Source organism: Podarcis muralis, chromosome 11 (assembly GCF_964188315.1).
Source record: "Podarcis muralis chromosome 11, rPodMur119.hap1.1, whole genome shotgun sequence".
Taxonomy (NCBI): Eukaryota; Metazoa; Chordata; class Lepidosauria; order Squamata; family Lacertidae; genus Podarcis; species Podarcis muralis.
The window spans coordinates 14729710-14735709 of NC_135665.1; the positions used below are offsets into that span (position 1 = coordinate 14729710).

At 48.9% G+C, this 6000-nt stretch overlaps 1 protein-coding gene across 10 annotated transcripts in view; it reads right to left on the reverse strand.

Annotated features, from left to right (window-relative positions):
- AOPEP (aminopeptidase O (putative)) overlaps window positions 1-4940 on the reverse strand; it is a 180662-nt gene extending 175722 nt beyond the window's left edge. For 2 of the 10 annotated variants that reach the window (XR_013394624.1, XR_013394621.1), the window contains exon 1: window positions 4583-4931. The gene's annotated coding sequence lies outside the window, so the exon portion shown is untranslated. Of the gene's footprint in view, window positions 1-2743; window positions 3668-4317; window positions 4421-4582 lie in introns of those variants that run through there. The other 8 variants (XR_013394626.1, XR_013394627.1, XR_013394625.1 and 5 more) reach the window with 8 other exon arrangements.
- Between the last annotated feature and the right edge of the window lie 1060 nt (window positions 4941-6000).

Genomic DNA, 6000 nt, shown 5'->3' on the forward strand with positions numbered 1-6000 from the left:
TCAATAACAATGTATTGTATATTGTCTCCATATCATACCCAGAAGGGATATAACCTTCCTATTGCTGAGCACTCAAATTACTACTGTTGGTAATTTAAAACTCTATTTAAAACACTTTCAAAGCACATGGTCATTGGAACTTGTTACAAAAAGCAATGATACTTTGCTGGTATAAGAGAAAAACAGATAAAGAGATTAATAGATAGTTTAATTAATAATGCACCAATATAAAATATCATTTCAAAAAGGACAAAACCTAAATACTAAAATTTTACAGGAACCCATTCAGAATTATAGGCAATGATGTAGTAAGAAAAGTATTTATTGTGTAAAAAAAACTTTTGTTTTGGAGCTATTAGTTCCAGTCCTATGACAAAGTTACCAGTATTCAGTGTGCTAGTCCTGAGCACTACCAAGATGGTGACTCATACACAAGATTCCTACCAGGTTCTGGTGGGTCATAACTGGACCCTTTGAGAATGTGTGAGTTAAAAAATATGAATGTAGTATAGACTGGAATAGTGTTATAAAGTATCACAAGTATAACAAGTTGACAGGTAACAAAGCATAAAGAACAAGAGTGAAGGTGTGGAAAGTGAAGACAGAGAAGGTAGAGACAAAGACACTGTATAATAAATACACTCTATAGTCCAGTGTTTCCCAACCACTGTTCCGCGGCACACTAGTGTGCCGCGAGATGTTGCCTGGTGTGCCGTGGGGAAAATTCGAAAGATTTTTTTTTTTTTTGGTAAAAGTCAAATTAGGTCCTAATCTATCCCTCGAGCGCCTCTTGTCCGTTATTGTGACGCATGAAGCGTGTTCCCGCCCACTCCCCGCCCTCCCTTGCTTCTCTCTCTCTCTCTGTGGTGCTCTCCGCCGCTTCCTGCTGGGCATGCGCAGCTCGCCTCGCGCTTCCATTCCGGCCCCTCCTTCCCCCGACTACCCCGCCGCTCCGTTCCTTTCTCTTTCTCGCGTGTCAGAGAGCGGCGGCGCGAGCGCGGCGGTTCCCTCAGGGCTGACGGAGGGCTCGAGGAGGAGGAGGCAGGACGTGGAGGTGGAGAAAGCGGCGGCGGCCACCCCCCACCTCCGGCTCGAGGCCCGCGTAGAAAGCTGAGGGGGAGAGATAGATAGAGGTGGGCGGCGGCGGCGGCAGCGACAACCACGACCAACCGCCACAGTAGTTGTAGCGGTGGCGACGGCGAGCAGGGACTCCCGCTCTCTCTCCGTCGTGTCTCTCTCTCTCTCTCTCCCGGGCCCATCCGTTGAGTCTCCCGCGCGCCTCGGCTACAAGATGAGCATCGAGATCCCGCCGGGTCTGACTGAGCTGCTGCAGGGCTACACGGTGGAGGTGCTGCGGCACCGGCCGCCGGACCTGCTGGCCTTCGCCGCCGAGTACTTCGCCAAGCCGCGCTCTCCTTCCTGCCTCGCTTTGCTGCCTCCCCCCCCCCCACCCCCAAAGCTTGGAGGTTCCCCGGCGCCGACCCGCAGGTTTGACCCCCTTCTCACACCTGTTCGCGCTCCTTGCACGGAATGGGGCGGATGGGGAGGAACGGGGCTCGCCGCTGCCTCCGCTCGCCCTCCCCCCCTCCGCCGGCGGTCCCGCGATTCTTGGCTTTTTGGCGGTTGGCACAGAAGGAAGGCAAGGGGGAGGGGGGAAAATTGAATCTTACACTTTCGTGCGTCCCTCCCGGCGTGACGCTGCGCGCTGACGTCACGGGGCTGTAATGGTGGTGTGCCTCGAGATTTTTTTCATGAAACAAGTGTGCCTTTGCCCAAAAAAGGTTGGGAAACACTGCTATAGTCAATACCTATACAGTGGTACCTCGCAAGACGAATGCCTCACAAGACGAAAAACTCGCAGGACGAAAGGGTTTTTGGTTTTTTTAGTTGCTTCGCAAGACAAATTTCCCTATGGGCTTGCTGCGCAAGACGAAAACGTCTTGCAAGTTTGTTTCCTTTTTCTTAAAACCGTTAATACAGTTGCAACTTGACTTCGAGGAGCAACTCATAGCACCCGGTGTGGTAGCCTTTTTTGAGGTTTTTGAAGACTTTGGTGATTTTTGAAGCTTTTCCAAAACTTTTCCGAAACCGTGCTTCGCAAGATGAAAAATTCGCAAGACGAAAAAACTCGCAGAACGAATTAATTTCGTCTTGCGAGGCACCACTGTACAATCATCTTGAGTACATGTGAGGTTGCTGCTGGTAGCACTGTTAATATGCATGGGCCACCTTCAGGTAGATGTGGTATATGCAGCCACCAAACCTCACTCACTGGTAGCATTTCTCAAGTCACTGCTTATTAAAAAAATCACACAACACAATTACCAAGATTGTGTGCCGACACAGTCATTTCTGAACCAACTCTAAGATGCATACTCAAGAGCCTGGTTTGCACATCATGCTATACCAACATTTTGTTTGTTCTTGGTTATAGCTTGTGGTTAGCCTGAAGGGAACTTAACCACGAGCCCAGGTTCAGATGACATGCTAAGTCAAACCTTGGCTTAGCTCAGTGTGCTGTGGCACCAAAAAGGATCAGAGAGTAGCAAAGTGGCTGTTTTTGAACCCTCACATTTGTGCCATGCCATAGTTTGGCTTTGAGTGATGGATAGAAACCAGGCACGTTCCTTCAGAAGTATGTCCTACTGAGTTCAATAGGATTTACTCCTAGGCAAGAGGTTACAGGTTTGCAGCCTTAAAACAGATTAGATATTAATTATTCATTTCAATATTTTTACCGCACCTTTCCATTCCAATGGAGGCCTTCAAGCTTCTTAGATCATGCAGAAGAAAATCCATAAAATCACAACAAAGCAAAGCACTAAAGCACTTAACATCCCATTAACCACTTCTGTTGAACTCACTGTCATTAAAAGAGAATTTCCCACATGCTCAATGCATTTTTGTGTATACTAATTTAAACGATGCCAGCAATACTATATACACAAGAACACAGATGAATAATCATCCTGATATCTCCACAATCAAAAGACTTGAAACAGTGATAAAATAATTCATAATTTGACCTCATATTTTCAATGCACACTCATGGGTGAAAAGGAGGGGGGGGGTTTCCCAACAAGCATTAGAAATTTCATGTATACAGCAGGGGGGATAAAAAGGGATGGGTGCTTTGTACACACTGAAAAGACGTGACATGTTTAACTGTATGACAGGGTGGGGTACTGGCGCAATGCTATGCATGTTTACTCAGAAGGCCCTTCCCTGAACCTTACCCCTAGGTCAGGCATGTCCAACAGGTAGATTGTGATCTACCAGTAGATCACTGGACATCTGCAGTAGATCACTGGTAGATCATTGGCTCCCCCCAAAGAAGCTGAACAACTGTGGCTCCCCTAAAAAACTCAACATTTTACCTCCTCCCTGGAAAAACTCAACAACTTTGACCTGAACCCCCAAAAAGGAGGTAGATCACTGCCAGTTTTTAACTCTGTGAGTAGATCACAGTCTCTTGGGAGTTGGCCACCCCTGCCCTAGGTCATGCGCCTACACTAGGGTTGTATCCTTAGGCCAGGGCTGGATTTAGGGTTGATGAGGCCCTAAGCTACTGAAGATAATGGGGCCCTTTATATGTCCAGCTGTCCTTTGTCAACAACAAATTGTCACTATTTTTTGTGTTGCATATATGCTATATGGTAATTTCTGGACCTAATAAAGCCATTTGCGCACGCGTGTGCTCACACACACATATATATATAATCAAAGTAATTGTTGAACTGAAACACAATTAAGAGGAAGTATAGTGGGGTCCTAAGCTATACAGTGGTACCTCAGGTTACATACGCTTCAGGTTACACACTCCTCTAACCCAGAAATAGTGCTTCAGGTTAAGAACTTTGCTTCAGGAAGAGAACAGAATTCGTGCTCTGGCAGCGCGGCAGCAGCAGGAGGCCCCATTAGCTAAAGTGGTGCTTCAGGTTAAGAACAGTTTCAGGTTAAGAACGGACCTCCGGAACGAATTAAGTACTTAACCTGAGGTACCACTGTAGCTTGTTTAGCTTATACGTAAATCCGGCACTGCCTTAGGCTGCAGTCCCGAAGCCACTTGGTGCTACAACAAGGCAATTGTGGGACCCTTGTGGCCCTCTATGCTGTGGGACTACGACTCTCTTCATCCCCCTGTTGATGTCCTGGGTGGTATTAGAACCGTGGGAAGTTGTGCGTGTACTTCCAGATAAGGGAAGAAGCCGTGAGGAAACGGCAGCCTCGCGAAAGCGCCCGAGGAGCCACACGGCAAAAAGGGAGCGAGTCGCCGCCGCCGCCTGCCTCACGAAGGGAGCCGGAAAGTCGCCTCACCCGAGGGCACCCGGCTCGAGCGGCTCCCCTCAGGGCTCTGGAGAGAAGAGGCGGGAACGCGGTCCGAACTAGCGGGTTCGGGAGGGGGGAAGTCGCGGCTGGAGCGAGGGGGGTGGTGGCGGCGGCGGCAGCAGCTACCTCCCCGCCCGACCCCGCTAGTTTCTCCGCCTTTCCTTCCCCACCCCCCCCCGCTCCCCCGCCGAAAGTGGTACATGCCATGGCAGCGAGGGCCCCGCGCCCCTCAGAGCGCGTGCCTGTTGTTTACCTGACGCACCGCCGAGTTCTGTGTTTGTTTTTCCCACCCCGGCCGCGACGGCGAGAGGCGGCGCCCGATGACGTCATCGGCGCGGGCCCGGCTGGCTGAGGGCACAGAGCGGCTCCGGGGCCCGGGCTCACCTCTTGCCTGTTTCGCGGGAGTAGGCCCGGCCTCCCGCCCGCTTGCCTGCCCCGGCACCACAAGGCGGCCCTTATTCCGTCCGGGGAGCTTTGCTTACGTCCAGCTGTGGTGCAGGAGTCGGTTAGGAAGCTCCCCGTGACAGCCACGCCTCGCAGGGGAGTCCGAAAATGCAGGCAGCTGTGCTGATCCGTTTATTATGCACACACAACATGACCTAAAAAATGCCCGTTTACTTGGGATCAGCGCGACTGCAATACTATGGAAGTATAGGTCCTGATTGTATAGGTCCCAGCTGGTGAAAAAGATAGGCTGAAAAATATAACACAACACGATGGCCAATAACGATGGCACTAAACACTACAGTGGTACCTCAGGTTACATACACTTCGGGTTACATACGCTTCAGGTTACAGACTCCGCTAACCCAGAAATAGTGCTTCAGGTTAAGAACTTTGCTTCAGGATGAGAACAGAAATCGTGCTCCGGCAGCGCAGCGGCAGCAGGAGGCCCCATTAGTGCTTCAGGTTAAGAACAGTTTCAGGTTAAGAACGGACCTCCGGAACGAATTAAGTACTTAACCCGAGGTACCACTGTATTTATAAACTAATACAAATGATCAGAAATTACAACCAAAGTCTCCTTTCACCAGTTGCAGTAGAATAATTCAAAAGTTTGATATATACATAATCTGTCTGTGGGTAAGGAATTTCCTGACTGATAGGCCGCAGACAGTGAGAATGGGACCTTACTATTCTTCTGCTCTAGTATTAAGCACAGGAGCCCCTCAGGGATGTGTGCTAAGCCCCTTTCTCTATTCCCTGTACACATTTGATTGCACCCCACTGTATAAGTCCAACACAATCATCAAATTTGCGGATGATACAACAGTGGTGGGGCTCATTAGTGAGAACGATGAGACTGCTTATAGGAAAGAAGTACAGGGGTTAATTCAATGGTGTAAAGAAAACAATCTTATGCTTAGCACCAAAAAAACCAAAGAACTCATAATTGACTTTAGGAGAAAGAAAAGTGTATTTTTACCATTGCACATAAATGGCGAGGAGGTGGAGAGGGTTGGTAGTTTTAAATACCTGGGCATTTATATCTCTGAGGACCTCTCATGGACTGCAAATATTAATATGGTTGTGAGGAAGGTGCAGGGGAGGTTGTATTTCCTGAGAATGCTCAGGGGACTGAATCTATCTCAGCACCTACTTCTGTCCTATTATCACAGTACCATCGAGAGTGTCTTAACCTATAGTATATTATCGTGGTATGGGAGCAGC